Source organism: Anarrhichthys ocellatus, unplaced genomic scaffold (genome assembly GCF_004355925.1).
Source record: "Anarrhichthys ocellatus isolate YVR2014 unplaced genomic scaffold, GSC_Weel_1.0 scaffold7, whole genome shotgun sequence".
NCBI classification, from domain to species: domain Eukaryota; kingdom Metazoa; phylum Chordata; class Actinopteri; order Perciformes; family Anarhichadidae; genus Anarrhichthys; species Anarrhichthys ocellatus.
In genome coordinates, this window is record NW_022280037.1 from 5230925 (window position 1) to 5253037 (window position 22113).

Genomic DNA, 22113 nt, shown 5'->3' on the forward strand with positions numbered 1-22113 from the left:
GGCATATACTCTTGTAGTCGATGCTCATATATTTACCAAACACTTTTTTGAAAAGTCAAAGCAAAAGAGAGGGCAATAAATAGCAGTTAATCCAAACAGGCAGGGTCTACATCTCATCTACTGTGTGCAACTCTAAAACCTTTGTGGATCTAAACGTCTTTTATAGTACTTCCACTGTTTAAAGGGAGATATCAGCATTAAAGTCAGAGTAAAAGTCATGAAACCACTTAAACATTACACATTTAAATTTTTTTTTTCTTTTACCATATAACTAATTGTAACATGCTCAAAAGCAGTGTTTGACAGACAAAACTAAAATTACTGATGCTCTCACATTCTAAAATCCTATTACTATGAAAGCCTCTTATAATTGAGTTAGAAATTTCACAGTCTAACACTAATCATGCACTGCGTACATGTTCAAAGTCAGTTTCTATGTCAGACAGTGTCTAATCCCTGCTTTTAATGTATCCGATCCAACGGTCCCCTTCATTAGGGTGCCTATAGGTTCTTCTTCGCCTCTGTGCTATAATGAAAGGAGAGCGTATGAAATAGGGGTGGAGAGTGTTTGCTCTAGAGAGAAACAGCAAAGTTTTTCTCTCTCTTTAGACTGTGTCCTTATTAGGGCTTTTCTTTCCAAAGCAAGGTCAGAGCTTCTACCAACTTTCAGCGTTATTAGCCTTAGGCTTGTCCTCAGGCTCTAAATTGCTATCACGCAACACCACAGAATGCAACCTCTGATTGTACCTTATGTCTCACTCCTTTTTTTTCATGTTACGCATTAGAGTTTCCTCCCTTTCAACTCATCTTTCTCTCAGTTGCTTTCTGAATTGAAGTTTTCCCGCAGCTCGCCTCTTGCCTCCACCTAAGCAGCAGTATGGCTTCTCTCTCCTCCAATCCTCCTCATTAGATTCTCCCTGGATAACCTGAGAAAAAGCGCTCCTCTGTCTTCTTCTCCTCTCCATCATAGCCTCTGCCACCCCAACCACAGGATTCATCTGCTGGCGACGGGCGACCTTTGACACCGGCGCCTCGCAGGCAGGATTACCATTGAGTCCGGCTCAGGCTTTGTTCCTGGTAGCCGAGGGAGCAGAGAGGGTCTTTAATGAAATTCAAACTTTGGGCATGAGGAGCCATAGACATCTGAGGACCTTACTTCCCCTCACCTCAGTCGCAATGTGTGGAGATCAAAAAACCTTGAGCCAAACTGCACAGAGGAATGTTGCTCCAGTCTGTGAATGCACAATGATGATGAGAAACAATGGGAGGCTTAGGTGAGAACCAAGGATTTCTGAAGGACTCAAATATTCTTGCAAGTGCTGTCAATTACCGTTACATTTTCTCTTGCTAATGGCAGCCAGTATGTTGAAAACAATGAACACTAAGGCTAAAAAAGTTTAACTAGCACAAGATACAAAGCGGATAACATAAGTCATTGCACGTAATATAAGTTAAAATCTCTCATTTTCATTTAGTGCTCTGGAAAATGTACCAAACAGGCTGAGGCCACTGGGTTTATCAGTCTGTCAGGCACATCTGTGAAGCCATCCATCTTCTCACTTGAGGTGCAGAGCCATAATAACTGTGAATTCCACATGTTTCCTCGCCTTTTCCAGATTGTGTCAAAGAAGTTTAAGTGTTTTCATTTCCACACAGTTCATCTCTGTGCAACACTGCAGGTGCAGGCTTAACTCAACACAAGGCACGCGCAGAGCAGCTTAGTGTGCAGTGTATAAGAAAATCACAAACTAGTGCAATTGCCCCAATCAGCTGTTCATATACACATTTACTGTACATATCCTTCTGCCTATAACGAAACAGATGCATAAAAAAGGCACCTGGCAGTAAAAAAGCACACCATGCTGAATTATTTCTAATGATAGCTAATATGTTTATGTCACAAGGTTAGGCGTGTTCTGTTTGTCACTGATATACTGCTAAAGATTCATTTTAATAGTTACATTTAATCATATTAAATTCTTATTTCATCGCATACCCCGAACATCTTCAATTAGAGTATGCAATTCAATCCCAGCTGGCCCAGGCTTTAACTGTAAGACCTGTGTGGAATGTGTGATAATATTTTTCTATTGGATTGTTGTTGGAAACTGTACAGAAAAAAAACCTTGCCATGGCAACAGCTGTTGGGATTATGGCGCCTGCTGCACTGAGATCTGTCAAGGGGTTTCAGAGAGCTGGGCATCAGTATAGATGTGAAATTCCCAAATCAGAAAAATTGGTGAGCCACAAATGTAAATCATCAAATAACTATTAGACAATAAGCAAATCTTACAAACACACATCTACCATAAAGACAATAATTGTAGATTCTGTTTCATCAAAAGGAAATTAAACATTCATTTTAATTGTCACACTAATCATGACACTAAATCAGAATTTTATTGTCTATACCGCTGACGTATACAAGGGAAGATTTGCCTGGAAACAAATATTGTATATGGCTCCTTCCATCTCTCCAGCGCACCTGTCAGAAAACTGTTTATTTAGTTGAGGGCAGAAATGAAGCAAGATAAGCCCCTCCAAAACAATACAGTATATTGAGATGAGTCTCCAAAATCATAAAAAAAATAGAAAGGAAAGAAAAGAAACACAAAATCCGAGAGGCCTCATCAATCATCAGGGAGGGGGCTCCATGGCTTTAAGCCCTGCTCTGGTTTTGTCATTGACGAAAAATGGCTTTCCACAGAAAAATGAGCCAGATCACACGCACGCACACACCCTGGTCCTGTATTGATTTTTATGGCGGATGGTGGGGCTGGTGGGTAGTGGAGGCAATGCTCTCAGAGCAGATGTCTAATGGTGTTTAGAGACTCTCCACTTTATCAAGCCAGGCCAGCACTGACAGTTAGATGCTGGAGGGCAATTAAAATTAAAGCCTGCCTGATTAGAATATCATATTCATCTGGATGGTAATTACTATGTCTGGCTCCATATAAATAATTAATTATGCAAAACCCATGCAGCTGCCACTGGCTAGAGTTAACTGACTTTCTGTCAACGTCTCACAGTTCTAGAAAGGATAAAGAGATTTGGGAAATAAGCTCTTTAGCCGCTATCTGGAAGCCCGCTGGGGTGTGCATGCAGCGCCCATTGAAACAGTGGCAGCCTGCCCTCTGTGTGCAGGTGGCTTCACCAGGACATTGTGGGGTTTCCGTTTGAAGATGTATTTAGTTTAAAAAGAAAACACTCTCTTTAAGGACATCCTCCTTCTCGTCCCCTCCGACTCCTTCCTGAGCTCACACTCTGCTCTCGTCTCACTTGGTGACATGGTCTTTTCTCTCTGTCATTTATCTTTTTGAGAAATGAGCGCACATGCACATCTGTAGCCTGTGATTCTCTGGTCTTTCTCTTTCACTGTCACCACAACATTAAGTGGAGACTCAGTAATTAGTCTGCATTTCCTGCCTCTTGTGAAAATCCATTGATGTTTGATTGCGTCATGTCTGTCTATGTGCGCTGACATTATTAAGCTTGTTAAATCAACGTGTGTGATCTTTTTCTGTTAATAGAACAGGTGATTAGTGATTAGGCTGTATTGTTGTATTTAGCCGTTTGTACATTTTACAGTGAATATGTTCGCATGTTGCTTATGAAGAGGAGAAATATTTTTCATTGAAGGGATCTTGGAGAATGTTTTAACGTCGTACCACTCTATATTAAATTTAAGTGTATAAGGTGCACCCAGCTAAAAAAAAAAAGCACTCTGGACCACCATTTTGGAGAGTGTTTGAGGCGTTATTAAATTGTATTGCATTATTTCGGAAATCATTTTGTCAACACCATTTATATCAATGAGGGTGGACTAAACATTATAAACACTTCTAACACAATACGATTCCAACAGCACCACAAACTACAGTCTTCAAGTTGATTCAACATCACCTAAGCAGGTTTCAACTAAAAATGGATATATAACCTTCATGAAAGTACAGTAGGATTCATTGCAGGCTGTTGTATAAAACTGCAATCCCCATACTAAGAAAACGTAGAGAAACTAGTTCAAATGAGGTATTTTTCAGGATACTTAGATGGTCCTTATAGCACTTGTTTGAAAGTGAGATGTTTCTCTTGGCAGATGAAGATACTGTAAATGTCTGAACAAAATCCAACTCAAATATATGTTTGCACTGGTTTACCTATTTCCTCAGCGTAGATGACGGCTGTTCAGGCAGTTAGCCAGACCAGAGTTCCACCCCAGAAAACGTGGTTCTACCATCCAACCATCTCTTAAATATAACAAGGAGAAATTGCCAGAGTATCTTGTGTCAGATGAAATCATGAGAAAAATACTGGTGGTGGAGGGGGGGGGGCGACGGCAGTCACAGGTAAAGCACATTACCTCCAAGGCATTCTTTCCTTATTAAAATTTCTAATCACGCAAATATAAACAATTAGCAAATGTTTAATAAGTGAAGCTCAAATCATGTTCTTGGTGTACACTTCATTACTGTGACCTTCTCCAAAGACATCCATAGCTCACAAATTAGCTTCATGCTGTTAAGGACGTTAATATGGTAATCAAATGCAGAAGGTTATATAAGCAGTGAAGGTTATTCCATTTCATGTGGGAGAATGTGGAAAAGGAAATTGAAAACAGAGCAGAAAGACCACAAGATCACTTAACGTACTTATCAACCTATACGTGTCTCCTCGTTTAGTCTTTCACATTCTCTCGCACAGCATTTAACCAAAGCTAATTGTAACATCGTGCAAAAAGGAGCGATGCTGACGAGCTAGAAAAGTTAGAAACAGAGAAGCTCACCATGCTGCATAAATCATGTGATAAACATGTGAGTGCTTATGAACTCTACGTTCCAAGGTTTTTCTTCAACCAAATTGTATTGGCTGGGAGCCCGTTCAGCATTACCTCTGAAACCACAACTGCCGCTTGGGGACCAAGTTTGCCTCCCTGTCTGGAAGAAAAACATTCTCAAATAGAGCAGCTGTAGATCAACATTAATATCTTTTACTAACAGCACCAATAGCTTGATTTGTAATTCCAGAGAAGATGCTAGAGTCAAATAAACAATCACGCTCACTTTGTATATGAGAAACCAGTTTTTTCTACAAGCATGCACTGAGACACTGTTCCTGTGTGTTCTCTGTAATGTTACCATTGATTTTAAGGTTCCGGTGACCACCGGGATAAGGTAGCTAATTATGTTCGGCTATGTTCTACGTGATGTATGCATGTTTTCCCTCTTAGCCTCGAGGACTCTGTGGTGAGAGATGACTTGCTACATGCTTTCTTTGATAATCTTTTCACAGTGGGAGGTGTGGTGATTATGGAGATCTCAAGGCTGAAGCTGTGGGATATAAGCTCCAAATAAGCATCATCCCGCCACTGTAGAATTGGCTTGAAGACAATGCCCAAGTGGCTTGCAAAAAAAAAGTTCAGATTCTAAGTTATATAATAATGTATTGTATCTTTTTTTATTTGATATAGTGGATTAAAGTTTGTAAAAGTTGGATTCATACAATGGCTCTGAGAGCTCATCGCATTGCGAATTAAGAAATAACATGCAAGTAAACACAACACGAGCAAATGAAGAAAACATCTTTACCAATTTGACAACGCGTGAAAATATCAATTTGACGACACGCGCAGTGTTTAGAAAAAGTTTTGAAAAGGCGCTGAAAATAGAGGCGCTCACAACACAATGTATAATACACGCGGCTGGGACCTGCTTGTTGTATCTATGGCTTGTGGCTCATGAAGTTATTGAGGTCTGCTATTTTTCATTATGATCGTGTGTTACAAGCAAATTAAAATTAACAGCAGATATCGGAATATCTGAAATAACATTTCTTTTTTACAAACACTTGAAATGATGAAGGCTCTTGCAAATGACAAGGTTGTATAAAATGTAAACCATATTTTTTTGTTACATTTTTACCTCTTTACTAAAGATTTCATGAAACTTTTTATTTTTTTTGTTTGACAAAATGTACCAAAACAAACAGTGGCAATGAGGATTGATGGCACACATCAATAACTTCATAAACCACAAATGGCAGAAACGAGCGTTGGGTGTCCCAGCCTAGTGCATCACTTTATTTTGCCATTGTCTGTCAAACTAAAAAAAAATACAATAAATAAAAATGTATCTTCATTTGCTTGTGTTGTGTCTATGTGCACATGTTTTCTTAATTTGCAGTGTGTTAAGCTCTCCGTAGATTTAGTTGTTGAACGCTGGACAACAAACACACAACGCTATCTATTGGATAAATGGCTCACAAATGAATAGATGAAGGATGGGGATACAGAAAGCTGTTGAACATGAAGGAAATAAGTCAGATTTTTTGACATTTGAATATTAAAACAGAATGTCTGATATGCACACGTTATCATTTCAGCCAAGCTGATTTTGCCAGAAGTATTGTTGCATCAACAGACGTCTACAGAAAATCTGCAAATCACCCAACAATCAACCAGACAATCAGCCAATATTGTCTTTCCTGTGCTCTCAATTCTAATGTAAAACGGCTCCAGGACGGCAGCCCACAGCTCCATCCTAGCTGCCACAAACACTTCTGGAGGGGCACCTGGCATTGCTGGCACACTGGACCACACCATGGGGAAGTAGGGTGAGGTTTTGGCTCAGACTCTGAGCTTCTGTTTGCAAGGTCACAGCTGCCTCATTGGTGGCTCACACTGCCTCGTCTGGCACCGAGGCAGTGTGTGTCCCCCCACTGCCATCCTGCAGGAGGCAAAGCATCCCAACTTCCTTGTGATGGCAGTTTCAGACAACGTGTTAGCACATGTCATCAACCCAGCACACAGTCATACCATGGATGGGGCTATTCTTTGCCAGTAGGGGGAAAAAGGATTACAAGTAAAGGTGAGGATCTGGGCTTGCAGCATAGAGATACATTCTACACATCAGCCGGACAGACGCATTGAAAGTCTGGATCTGTTTATTCAGTCTGGGTGTTTGTAGAATGATAGATTTAAATCTTTCAGACATCCACAGAACAGAGAAATAAGAGTTCCACCAAAACAGACACAACAGCTGCTGATAATAAGGTGTGTTCTCCAGCTTTGCCCAGAATAAGATGAATGACAGTTATGTGAGCGGAGTACAAATGAAGTTTCCAATACTTCTCTTTCAATATCAACCGCTATCTTTGCGGCTTGGCACGGCACCTGCTGTGGGCAGATATCAACTGGAGGAAAGGGGTGGGTAGGTGGGGGGGGGGGGGTTAGGTGCTGGAGTAGCGTGGCAACCGTCCACAGAGCACTTCCCCATTCCTTTGACTGGATGTTGAAAGGCGCGATTCCAGCCAGGGTGGGGTGTGCATCGAGGGGGTGCGTCGAGTGCGTTGGGAGGGTGTTTGAAGACTTAGGAAGAAAAGCTCAGGGAAAATAAATCAAGACTGTTTCATGTAAGATATGAGATTTGCATTGAGCCTTTTCAAATGAGCCCCTTTATGTTTGAAAATGACTGACAGTCATAATAGCCGGTCGACTCGCAGAAAGAGGAGAATGGAAGTGGGCAAGGAGCCAAATCTAGTTTCCTCACGAAAACACAGTCTCCCAAATACAGCAAAGAACATCGGACCAGCTGATTTCAGTTTAGCACAGCTCATAATGTGGGAAAAAAACTGGGAGCTCTTCCTGTCCATAATTGCTACATTTCCAGAGTTAAAGAAAAAAAGAAAGAAATATGTTTTGGTTGCTCTAAGTGAACCTCCGTACTAACAAGATCGTAAATCAGCCACAAGGACAAGGAGATCGAGAGAGTGGGAGAGGAGGAGAGTAGCTGGACTTGTTGGAGGAAAGAAAAATATGACTGGACCATATAGGTTAATGAGTAGACTCAAGATAAATGTACATTCCTCATATTTAGCTACATTTTTAAATTGCAGCCATATTCTCTCTTGTGGTGTTAACTTTGTCGGCTAATGAATGACATCTTTCTACTGTATCATACAATCACACACACAACATACAATTCTTAACACTGTAGAGTCACCAGACTGTGACCGGTTTTACTGAGGCAGAGCCCGGGTTGATACGGGTGTTTCACTCACATGGTGTTGATTCCAATTACACCAGCACCGGCAAGTTTGAGATACACAAAGGAACCTTGCATTTGCAAACAGCCTGCGTTGTAATTTGATGCCCCCCCCCCCCCGAGTGGATGTGTTGTTGGTAACATCATCCTGTCGTAAGTGTCAGATCAGTTTGAGACAAAAGGAACGTTTAATTTCAAGCTGCAGAACGGGCAACATATACCCGCCACAATACATTGTGTGTCATGACCAAACTCTGTGAGGTGTTGCAGGGAAAATGAAACAGGAACAGGCCTGCTAATTGAAGCGGTCACGCTTCCTGGTTTCCATTAGGGTAATTGGCATATCTATTTAGAACATACATATTTTGTGCAAAAATGTGCAACTGAGCCGTAAATGACGTATGAAAGCTATATAATGTGCCACAGCCAACAGCTACAAGCCATTAGTTCAAGAAATCCTTTAGCATGTTTCCCAACTTATCTGCTACCTGATCGGGGCCTTGAAACACACTTTAAATGTACGGTAGAAAGATACACAGGGTGGATTGCAAAGGTTTTACAATGAAGTAGCTGTGCTTGTATGGAGTAAGGTGCTAAGTCGTGCAAAAGGACAAATTAAAAAAGCATAGTGAAAAAATCTTGAGTTAATGACGTAATGGGGCAGAATAAAACAATAATGACGGAGTAATGGATCTTATCCGTGTACAATGATGAGGTTAGAGGGCTATACATTCTCAATAATTAGGTGGTATCAGTACAGACTGAGAATAATAATGAAGATAATATTATGGTTAGTCAATATCTTGTGGAAATATGTGGTAACAATTGGGTCATGCTTTCATAATTTGTGTAGGATAAAACACTCAGTGTACCAATGTAATACATTCAACTCTTCTTATACAGATGTAACTTACAGGGATGGGCATTTCAAGCAATGATGAGTTCAAATGAAGTGCGGTGACCTCCGGCTCCCCCGAAAAAAAGGTTTGAAAAAATGTGTTTTACGACGCTCGAACGCATCAACCAGCTGAAACTACGGGGGGGGGGGGCGCAGTGCCACACGCACACTGCCACGAAAAAGGATCAAAGAGAACGTGGCACACACGTTTTAGCGGTGTAGTATTGTTACTACGACACTGTGCCTGCGTTGAAGATCTAAATGGAAAGGAGCCGTCCCTATTAATGTTATTAGTTATAGCTGTGCAAATGTGTTTAAACTGACAAAGTCTGACTTCAATCGCTATACCCCGGAGTTTAACTATAATGAGTCAGGCCTATCATTTTTATGTTGATGTAAGGCAGGGGGCTCGGTAACTAGTGCCTTTGTGCGAGAATTACGAAGGGTCTTTGTTGTTAATTTCTCTTCAGGACAGTAGGGCCATCTCGAACCTGACGTATCGTTATTTTTTTTTAAACATCTATAATGTTTCTGTTCTGTCAAAGGTATCCGTTAAGTTTTCAAAACACCTTTTTGCTGTTGCCAATTGCGGTGAGCTGGCACTCTGCAGTGTCTTGGCTCACTCTTGCATTCCTTTGAACTCTCGGCGGAGATCTCCTATCAGCAGTCACCTGATGTTGCTGGTCTAATGGTTGGGATGACCCTGTGGAAACGGGCGTGGTGCCACCCTGGATCTTTCCCATCTGCTCTGTACAGGGTGCAGAGAGCATTATCTAGTGGTGCCCTTGAAAGGAAATGGGATCAAACAAGCTCTGTGACCAAGGATAGGCACAGACAGAGAGATTAAAACACGCAAGCCAAGGACAACACGTTTGAAAAAGTGGTTTTAAATAAACAACACTCATTAAAGCTGCAATACCAGAGCTTTCCGTAAGGGCTGGCTGCCATCCAAAAAGCTGAAAACTCAATTAAGTCCAGCCCGCAACTTAATTAGCCTATATCCATTTTGGATTCTAGTAAAATAGTTTTGATTAACATGGTGTGATTCGCTCTGCGTGTACATTTTATGACCATTAGCTCCCGCTTTAAAACAATGCGAGCATGATGATAGAGAAACTATCTGTATAAGTCCCACGCATGCTCAGCTGAGAGGTTGTGTCCTGACGGGAGTCAGCAGAGAGTCGCTTTCATTGTTCAACAAATAATAGCAAAGTAATTGATGAGAAAACACATTAAGAATTGCATTGAATGCACAGACAGGGGACAAAAACACCAGTGCAAGGATGCTGCTAAAGGCACAATTGTATTTATTTTCTTGTTGGTTCTCTTGGCAATGCTGGGAAATGTAGCCCTGCAGTTTACATATCTCTTCTATTTGTTAGTAACAATGTATAGAAATTAAAAAAATGTAATGCATCAAGATGAAGCGATAATCGTTTTATAATCGCATCGTAGCCCTCTGAATCGGAATCAAATCAAATCGTGAGCGACCTAGTGATTCCCACCCCTACCTCCTGCACCTAGTTAGTGTTGCTAATGAAGGATTGGACAGTGGCCATTCTAGGGCGGGTCTTAGCAGAGGGTCAGTGAGCATCAGTGAGCATTAAACAGCCACACTGAAAGCTCTACATTTGTCGCAGAACGAAACAATGAATTATCCTTATTTACGCTGTGCATTTTACAGTAAAGCATTTTACACACACTAAAACCTTTGTTTAATTTCTTTGAATAAGAGTGCATTTATAAAACAATACATTTAAGCATCACTGTAGACACTACAGTGAAGGTGTCCAAAAAAAAATAAGGTCTATTTATTCTTCATAACATAAGTTCTGATCAGTTGTAGGGGTGGTTTTAAAATATTAATAGCTATTTACAGACTGAGAGGGGTAAGAAGAATGTGCCTGAGGGCACCAAATTTGGGCTTTTTACGGACAGAAATGTTCTGTGCCCAGACCCCCTTAGCTGGCTACTTTTTCCCACGGATAGCTGCAGCGTTTCTTTGTAGAAAGCCCTGGATACACTATTTGACCAATAGGGGGTCACAGAAACTCAAACCTTATCTGCTACCACGAGTAGCACTATCTTTATGGGTGAGTCCCCATTTTTTTTGCATTGCACAAAACACAAGGATTCATGCTTTCACACTATTCCATTGATCGGCAGTTGTTGACGTTAGTGGGCCAATAAATGCAGCAATTCACCAACAACTACAGTGAAGAAGAAGCAAGCACAAATGCATGTAAAATATGCTCATCTTTCAGTATTAAGGAAATTGGCTGTGCAAATGTTTTATAAAAAGGTAAGAAACGCATTCAACAGCTTTGACAGACTTCGAAGATACACAAAACGCATTTTGGTGAGAAACAGGTAGTTATTTCATTCAATGTTCATTTATAAATAACATCACCCACACACAAAATATTCAAAACCAGACCTTGTGCTGTAATTGTTTACATCATTTTGGCAGGGTTCAGCCTTTTCTTTAAGCAACTGTTCATTCGCTGCCTAAGACTCTCATTGTGCTGGTTGGGTACACTATTCTTTTCTCTTCCTTCCTCACATGTGGAGGCAGCTATCTGAAGCGTCCACGCCGGTGGATTATCCCACTAACCAGCAATCCTTTTGCAACAGTTGAGAGGATGAGAGCGCCTGTTGGATCACCTCCAGGGCCTGCTGGTGCCTCTTCTTCTACACCCCTTCCAGAGCAGCTCCAGGCTGAGGATCCCCCATCTCATCATCCACGCTGTGCCATCGCTCGGTCCAGGCCACACCCCAGCAGCGACTGGCAGAGGCAGTATTCTGAAGCCTTCGCAAGGCTAAAGGGGCGAAACTGCAGGCCCAGATGGTTTTCCTTTATATTGGTCTGTCCGTCTGTTTGTCTGTCATCTGCCAAGTCTAGCTTCTTTGCATCTGTTTTCTGCTCCAAACATTAGCTTGCACCTGTCGGGACAGCACAGGTGGAAGTTCAACTAGCTTCAACATACAGAGATGGGGGGGGGGGGGGGGGGCCGCATGCATGCCGCATGCATGCCACATGCATGCCACATGCAGTTATGTTAAGACACAGATGGACAGCCACAATTGTCACATGTGCATGTATGCAAATACAAACATATATGCATGTTTAACCGTAAAAAACACCTGCTGCTAAGATATAGAGAAACACTCCCACACACATCCTGTAGACGCACGGAACACACTTACTGTATCTGCTCTCTCACACAGTCCCACCCACACAAGCTATCCTCAACACTCACATCTGAGCTGTGTGAGGTCTGTCTCCATTCACTCATTTAGAAGTGGGCCCCGGAACGTTCCACACACATGCTAATGCCTGAAAACAAGAAAGCCAACGATGAGGAGATGGTGCTCTCTTTAAGCCATGTGCAATCAGCCTGCAGGGCTTTCGTTTAAACAATGCTTAATCAGACAAAATAACTGAGGGGGACATGGTAAGAGTGAGAAATGGAGGGACTGGGAGATGGAGATTGAAGAGGGTTGTGTTTGTGCCCACATCAGACAGATGATTGGACAAAGATGTCTCAGATGCCCCGTAAGTCATCTGCTTTTGACTGGTTGTCTTAACATAGAGGTTAATAAGTGGACAGGGTAGACGTCTCTGAAAGCGACTCTGTGGATAAACTGTGTAAATATCTCCATGAGTACAATCACACTTTTAAAAACACTGTGCTGGGCTTGTGCAATTAACACCGGAGGCTGTTAAATCAGTTCTAGGAAATTAGCTTGCACAAAGAGGACAAAAGCAGGAAACTAATAAGAAGAAAGATCTGAATAGTTTAAATACTAAAGTTTTAGGCAAATTTACTAGATATGCTGCTGTATGTTTTCTAAAACAAACTCATTTAATGCTGATTTATATGCCGTTTTTTAGCCGAGACCTTGATGCCTCCACCAGTCACAGTAGGAATGGACAGATTGGCTTCTAATGGTTATCCGATACTATGCAGCAGTATACCTATGTGTTGTTTAATAAGGTGAACTGACCTTTCATCACGGTTATAAATCAATGACATTCTCCCAGGTTGAAGCACTGCATGCAAATGCATATTATTATCTCCCCACGCACACACACACACACACACCAAAGGCAACATATTCACAACAAGTCAAATCTTAAGATTAATACACACATTTCAAGGCCCCACGTTCATACATGTGCTTCTCACCTTTCATACACACACTCTCACAAACAAAGTGCCTTCAACACCAGTGGGCAGTGATAAAATAAAAATAAAATTCATCTCCTGTTGCTTCGGTGCAGTGTGGTATAAAAAGGCCTCCGAAATTATCTTGGTAAGTGGTGAGGGGTGAAGCAGAAATAGATGAAGCAAGATTGTGTTTGATTGCAGGTAAATATGTTTGTGTCCGGGGCCTTTGATGGTGCTTTTGAAAGAACCTGTCTGGCCTTTCATTCTGTGATTCAAATTCTACTGCCAAGGCATAATGGCCGAGGAACAGCTCTGTGATGAAGGCATTACCAGCAGCAGAATAGAGTAACAACTGTAATGTCCAGATTCCACTCATTTACCTCCCACATAATACTTCACCTCACCCCACAGCAGCGGCAATAATGGCAAAATCACAGCTAATGCCATCTCATCTGTCAGAGAAAACAATATAAAAACAATGTATTTCTTATTACTCTGTCTCGCTTGCTCCCGCTCTCTTTCTCTCTGCTTGATCACTATAAGTACAACCCTAAAGCACAACAGAGTGCTTCCACTGCCGACATAAAGTGGCGGAGCTTCTTCTCCTGCTGCTGTTCATTCTCCAAATCGCAATTTGTTTTTGCATCATCAACACAAAAGAAAAAGCGATAAACACTCACTGTGTGCCGAGACATACTTTCTCCTCATGGGCCCTGCCACAGGCCCAGATGGAAACATAGGTCCACACACCGCTGTGTCTCATTGTGAGGGGTGGGTGCAGGGGAGGGAGGGTGTATTTGGGATACGTTCCCTGCCTCTCTAATAAGCCACCGGCTTGATGCCACTGCTCTCCTGCATGAGAGGAGATAAGAACTGGCAGAGCAGTGGTGTGGGCTCCCATTGAAACCCAGTTTGCTGCTAAGCCCCCCTCACAGCGCCCAGCAGAACCTCAAAATGCACACACACCACCAACACCACACATGTGCACCTACACATACCGGCTACAAAGGCAGCCCCCAATGAGGTAACATTGTGATTACAGATGCAAGAGCACAGACAGCGCGTTGGGAATATGAGGTGGAAGGAGAGAGCGAGAGAGAAAGGAGAGGGAGAAAATAACAAGTATTAAGTCCACTGAGACAGCATTAAAAAAGCACAATGCTCCGCTTGCTGTTCAAAAAGAGTGAGACTACTGAACTGAGGAATCTCTACTTTTTTTTTCTTCTTTTTGCAGCCTTTTAAAAATACCAAACCAGCGAGACTCATCCCACCCTCATTTATTATCTTTCCTTTTTTTATATAAATATATTTTTACATGCTTCAGCAACAGTAAGAATTACATTATTGAAGAGGAGTTTTGAATTTGTGAGGGCAAAGGGGATGTCATTTGCATATCAAACCATGTCTTTCAGGCCACAGGGGAGTTGAGTTCTCTTCTGTAATTGTTTGAGATTAACCCCATGCAAATGGAGCAGATGCCAAACTCCAATAAATCAGCACTTAAGAGAGCCTTCATCTGTGGTAGACATTGTTGTGAAGGCCAATCCAAACCTTCCACACCCGGTCGTCAGTAATTGCGAAACTGTTGCGTATCCATCTGTGGAGTGTTCTGTAAAGGAAAGAGAGGAGTCAGCTTTTATATTGGAGGAAGGCTGAAGGGCCACTTGCTTTTGTAGAGAATTCTATCACCTCGTTAGCACATTTACCAGCGAGTGACCATCAGCTGTCAGCCATAAAAATCAGCTGCCCGAGGCCTGCATCAACTGGCTTTTCTCTCTGTTTCTGCATTCACTTGCAAATATTTTGGTAATAAGCTAACAATCAAGCTTCTTACATAGCTGACAATGGTGACTGTGGATCCCTTCATCAACCAAAGTGTGTTGATGACTGTTTTTACAGCAGTTGTTGTGAAAAGCCTAAATGTGCAAATTTTAGGCCTGGCTTTGTATTTGCCAGACAGAAATGAAAAAAGAAAAGTACACCTTTCTTTTTAGAGCGAGTGTTGAATTCTCGGTTTGTAAAGCAAGCATGGTGGTGAAATAATGAAGAATGAAAGTTTTCTCAAGATTGGGTTACGAAGTGAGCTACGATGCAGCAGAATGATGAATCCGTTATCACGGAGAGTGGCAGCGTGGATTTTATTGATGAAGACAAATCTTCCGTTATTTCAGAATTTGAGGGTAAAATGTAACAAGAACAGTTTCCCTCTGTTTCCCATGTCATCTCACAGAACAGTAGCTCCATTTATAGAGAAGGAACTGGCACAGAGGGAAAGTAAAAACTTGTTGCTGTACTCTTGTCATGGTGGAACAGATCTGGGCCGATTCCAAACTACAGTAGTACAATGTTATGCCATGCAGCTTTATGTTCTTCCAGATGGGCAGGTTGTAAAGAGCCAGAGGCATCCAGAGCAGTACAGCTTTGTGAGAAGCTTGTAAATGCAAGGCACTCCGGATTAATGCTTACATACTAATTATATTCGAGAGCATAGCTTGCATCGCTGAATAAATGTAATGTGTAGTGAACTGAAAGGTATAATGTTTTGTATGGTTGATCTTTTTGATACTTTGGATTGGTTCTCTGCTTTTAGGATCACGTTAATAACTGTTTTATGGTCATAGTTATTTTTCTAGATGTATATTAAGAAATTAGGATTATCTGAGATTTTGTTAGAAAAGAAAATTTGCTCTATGGATATTTGTTCACATATGTGTATGGAGCCGCTACAGTTTCCTTTATTGTCATTCAGTTTTGCTGTTTGGACGTAGGGAATTGCAAATGGATAAAGATATGTTGTTATGTCACGTCAATCGAACCAGTAAGGCAACAAAATAGACATTTACCGACATGTAACTGTCACAGATTGTGTCTTGGACAGTGACAAATGATGTTATTTTCAGTTTTCACTTAGAAGAGTGAGAGCATCAGGTAAAAACATTTATGAATGCTGGGAAAAAAAGCCTACAGAGGTTAGGGTGAAAATCTAGTTGTGCAAGTATGTATCATACTGTACTTAAAGAGTGAAGTCAGATCAACAGAAATGGGGCCGTTTGAAGCGGTGTATTTACTGTAGAGGTCTTAAACTGTGTAACATGTGTTCGCCTGTATACCCTGCACTAGTGTCTTTGGCAGTAGACCGTTTTTAAGGGCCATACTGACAGTCTAAATCAGGGAAAATCCCCCCCCAGGAATTCCCCTAATACTAGAACCTCTGAGAGGGCTGGAAGGGGGAGAGCGAAACTGAATGGTTGTAGGGAGAGCAAAAACAGTGGGATTGAGGAAAAGAGAGCTGCCTAGAGGAAACCATACAGGGACATTTATATAGGCTGTAAGAAGCAGGACAAAAAAAATAACATAGATTTTGAGGATTTAGTAACCCAGCCTAGCTGTCAATATTCCCAGGTCTCAGAGCCAACCTGAGAATGACTCCATGGACAGAGCTGTCAGATGGAGAGTAAGAGGCTGAAAACAACTTAAAGTAACACTAGGAGAAGGAAACTTTGCTGTGCCATTTCTTTAGATGGAGATAGATATCTACGTGACAGATGCCAAATAGTACACCACCGTCTGTAAACATAACCATCACAGGTTCTGTCTCTATGATGCTTAATGACTCAGGCTCCGTTACCCAACTGACTTCATTGAGTATAAAAAGGTAGAATGTGATTAGGACTGGAAAAAGAAGACATCACTGATTAGAGGGTAAGGAAAAAAAGGGTGCTCAAATGTCAAAAAGACCTTAATGATTCAAGAATGTCATTGCATATGGCTTTTTAATTGAATGTCATTACATGTAGAAACCATGTCACATAAATTGAGCATTATAGCATATGGGACCATCAACTGAACCATGTGAATTATCTCTATGGAATGATTAAGCTTTTTAGGTTTTAGTCTAGCTCTTTAAAGCTGCATTTACGGCCACTTTTCAGACTGTACATTTAAATTAAGCTGAACATTAGCTGAAAGCAAATTCAATCATACTTTTGGAACATCTTATGACAAGGTCGACATGTGACGTCTCAGTCTCAAGCCTCGGTTATACTCCCAAACGGATGCAACGGACCCCGGCAGACCCTGCCAGACCCTCACACACTCATGGATGTGTTAAGTATAACTTTGGCTTTACGGTGCTGTATGACACTAACTCCTCTCCCGTTAGAAAACTGATTTGTTCAGCCAATTCACTTTTATGTTTTTGGTGCTAGTGCAGAAAGATGTACCAGATTTAGAAGATAACCGTTTTTTAGTATACAAGTTCTGCATTCACTTAGAAATGTTGACCGTGGAATCTTTACAGCCTCGTATATGGAATTTAAATCTTGCCAAATCTGTTTTCTGTATATGTGTCCATTGCTGGTGCCCTCTCTGTAGTGTGTGGCAGAGCTCAGCCGAGCCAGCCTCAATCCTGGCACGGGCCACTGCCAGGGAGAAAAGCAGGACTGAGCCAACTCCCTCTGCAGCTGTCAGGCTCTCTGAAAAGTGGTCCCGGAAACCGTCAGAGGGGTCCCAAAACACTTGTGGGCTGCATGACGGCAGCCCCGTGGCCGATGTTACACAAACACAGATAAATAGGGACGCATTGTTATGGAAGTCCAAAGCAGACTAAATAAAATTCATGCGGGCAGAATTGTCCCTCTGCATAATATGCTTAGGGCAGACTTAATAATAATGTGCTTTAATACACCGATCCTCCCATTCATCAAGTGTGCCTTCATGCCTGCTGATACAGCACATGGTCCACAAATTCAATCCATCCCATCTATTATGCAAAGGATTTGTCACATCAATATCCAATACTTTCCTAAACTTCATTATTTTTAATATTCTTCGTTAAAGCGTCTTCTTATATGTGGTGAAGTCCCTAATGCATCATCCCCTACCCTTACTGGCACAGAATGCACACAGAGCGTTATGTTCAGTAAAGTGTTGTTAATAATGTATGCAATATAATATTATTGTATGTTGCCTGTTTCTTACATCGTATTGTAAATAAACAAACAAATAAACGGACCATTTTTTGTGGAGGGGAGAAAAGAAAAATACCTAGAAACAAAAAAATAAACATAAACACAAAAACATATATATGCATCACGAACTAATATGGTTGACTTGTCGTTGCTGTGTATATTTAATGGTAAGATGTCCAGTTCTATAATTATTCAGTATTCTTTTGCTTTTCTCAACTGAGAAGAAGTACACAGAAGAGAGAGATTGCCAGCAAAAACAACTTGTAAAATCATTCAGTCCCTCCTTAGCCTAGTTTGTGATGATACAAACTTCTCTCCCACTGTCCAGCCAGAAGAGAGCAAGTGTAAAGCCGTCTTGTGTCAAGGCACCCGTCACCTCACCAGCTATTTCCTGCTGCAGCGTACACACAATTAATGCCCCAACTCCCGTCCCTCCAATCCTCCCTGCATCCCCTCCTTCATGGGGCCCCATGGCCGTCATGCATATCAATGCTTTATGAGAGATGGAGGGGAGGGAACGAGGGATTGGGAGAAGTACAGAGGCAGAGAAGGCATGGAGGGAGGATTGGGCAGTGCAGTGAGGCCTAGGCAACAGTCGGAATCAATCAAGTCTGCAGGATTACTGCTCCACTGAGTTGTGATCAATAGATCCTGAACACTATCCCCTGCTAGGAGGGCTGACAGGGTAAATGAGGGTTCGAAAGCCGCGTCCCACCCACCTCCCTCATCTCATCCCGATCCTCTCTGTCCATTGCTCTCTCTCTCTCTCCCTCCTCTCAGTCACCACCCTTCCTTTGGTTAATCTTGAATACGAAAAGCAAAGAGACAAAGATGCCGTTTTTGTTGCTAGTGAAGAGGGCAAAGACTTGTTCTTGGTCCAGTGGTTTTTAACAATGCCAGAGGAGTGTTGCATATTCAGCTGAAAGGAACATCTAGCCCCGGCCCTGGGGCTTTTGTACCTCTGGGTGCACTGCTTTCCTTTTCTAGAAATGTAGGAGAAACTTTTTTTTGGAGTAATGATAAAATATAAAAAAAAAACAGACAGGCGTGCTTGGTCTTCCAGATCAGATTCTCAGAGTGTAAGGTGCACCCAAGAGAAGCTCACAATATTGAACGTTTCAACACTTCAAGACAGATTTTTAAGATACAGAAAGAAAGACAACAGACAGACATCGATCACCACACAGATGATTTATTTGAGTCAGTTCTGTGGAGGAGATAACTTTGTTAAGATTCTGAGGATTTTTGCGAAGAGAGTGAAGAGCCTTGTGATATTCAAATGATACAGGCATCTGATCTGACGAACAAAGTGTTTGGCTGATTGACAGGAAGGTTTCAGGTGCTGGCACCCATCTCCTCAGATGTCAGCAATGATGACTTTAAATTTTGTTTAAAGGGAGATCACCCCCTCCTCCCCGCTTCCTTGCTTGTGTATAAAACACGTTCCCCTGCATGACCAGCAGATGGCAGTCCTGTTATCCCGATCCAGTGGTTTGAGCCTGTGCGCCTGCAGGCTGAGTTTTAGACTGTTCAGGGTTTAACTATGTGTAAAAGTACCCCAGTTCTCGAATGCCTGGCGGCTGAGAGAGTAAGAGGGGGGGGGGGGGCCCAAATAACAGGTTGCCTGGTCCTGAGCCAACAAACTCACAAATGCTTGCACATGCTGCAACATAACAATAAAGCACACTATTCTTCTGTTGATAGACAATCTGTGTTGCCATGAACATTTAGTCTAATAACTGTTACTGCCGTGTAAATGATGTCATAGGCCTGTCATTGTCCGTAAATTATGTGGCTGTCTTTGACGAGCCTTGTTGTAAATGATCCACCTTTTCACAATGTGACCGAATCATCCGCCTCCCACAGTCAGAAAATAAGTAAGACACTCTGCTTTGCCCAAAGGGGCAAGTAGCAAGTATTTAGTGCACATTTGTTTTTGTTTTCAAAGTAATTTTTTTCTTGAGGAAGGAAGGAAAACTAATGTCTCTAAAGTGTGTATAATACGCTACTGTAGTGACTTGAGTCATGTCTGACAGCAGAAGCCTCTATACATGAAGCCAATAGAAGCAGAGACATTTCACAGAACTACACGGCAGCATGCTGACCCAGAAGGACATGTGATAGGAGAGAAGAAAGCTTAACTTCATTACTGTAGTAATGAGTGGAGGAAAAAAAAAAAAGACGGAGAGGTAGTGACTCTGGCAGCAAAGCTTACCTGCAAACTTGTGGCAGTAATACCTCTGGTCAGGTAATTAGTTATACATTAATACGCAGAGATGATCTCATCTCCCCAATTAGGGACTGGCAGCGCTATGACTCATGGGTATTCAACTGTGCACCAAGTCAACCTGATCTGAACTTTTACACTCAAAAAATATTTAAACTAGTTCAGATTCAATCGACTATTTTGCATCTTAAGCATTAAACATTCAGTTAAAGCACACTGACACAAGTCACGCGGACCACAAAGGAAAACAAAATGGACAAACAACCAACTAAACAAACTAACGAACTACTGAATCTCTTATATTTTACAAATCAAACTTATGGTTGCCAGAACATCTTTTCTTGAGAAATGGTCTTCTCAGCCTGCAGCTATAGAGCAGGAGTGCACCTGATAGGATAATGAGAATCAACTGAAAAAAATATTTAATTGAGTGAAAATTCATTTGTTTTTTCTTTTTTAAACAAAGCTACCATTGTTTCTCTACAGGTGCTGTCTTAACCCTAGACCCCTATGCTCAGAACCACATTTCACACAATCAGCAGTTTACTACAGTGTAGGCGTAGTAGAAATGATGTATGGAGGGTTACCTCATTTGTGTGTGAGAAATGAAGGCTTAAAGATATGCCAAATATGGTCCACATTTTCATTCACTGGGCTTTAGGATACACTAAGCAGAGACATACGGGAAGAAAGATCGCAGTGGTGATATTTTATGTGGCCATGTGTTTGTGCATTACGTGTGTATGGATCTGAAGTGCGTGGGGCTCTTTCAGCAGTGGACTGTAGGCTGGATTTGTCTCGTCAAGGACATGTACACTTAAGAGCTTATGGGAAAAAGCCTGAAACTTAGAAAGAAATTGCTAATGAGTGCCTGTGTGCCATTAGCTAAGCCAAGACTGAAATACATGCATTATTCACTCACAAAAACACCACAACTTGACCAGCTCACTACTTCGTATCCCAGGCCTGTCCTTATCAGCTCCAGCACATGACTCATACTGTGCTGTGGGTTTGTTACACAGGATGAAAGTCTCTGAAGAAGGTGTGCAATCAGCTCGCTATACCTTCAATGACGACAGAGATGTAATGGCAATATGCTAATCAAATTGCTCATATGAGTCTGTTCTTTCGCTGTGTTCCCTCATGTCTGGCTGATTTGCAAACATAGTCATGCCACACAGTTGCTGCAGTACAGTAGATAGGTATGATCTAAGGCGGTTTGATTGGAACACAGTGTACTGTACCCTTGGGACTCTGCAGGAAGCATCGATAACGTGCAACAGCCGGGACGGCAGGCATGTGTTCCTGGCTACATATTTACAGCTATATAGTATCGAAATGCATGGGCCAGCTTGGCACGAACGCATAACACATTGGCAATCACTTACTTGTTGATGCTCTTTCTCACACACATGCACACACAAAATGCCCGCTCACAAACACACAAAGGCTCACGCATGCAGAGCGTCCTCCCTGAGACCACACAGCCTCCATACCGAGATCCCTTTCATCTACCCCTATCGACTACTGTTATATCCTGTGGCTTGATTGGACCACACCAGACAACATCTCACATCGTCTGTATTCCTTCCCTGCTCACTCGCACCCTCCCTCCCTCCCTCCCCCACCCATCCATTGCCTCCTTCCTTACCGCCTCCCGTGCCACACCAACACCCTTCTCATGTTTGCCTTTCATTAGCTTTCATCTCTCCAGCTTATTGAACTCCACCACTGGCACCAGAGTGTAATGCTTTGATGGTGCGGCCGCACCTCAACATAAATCCATATTTACCTCCTTTACATATTT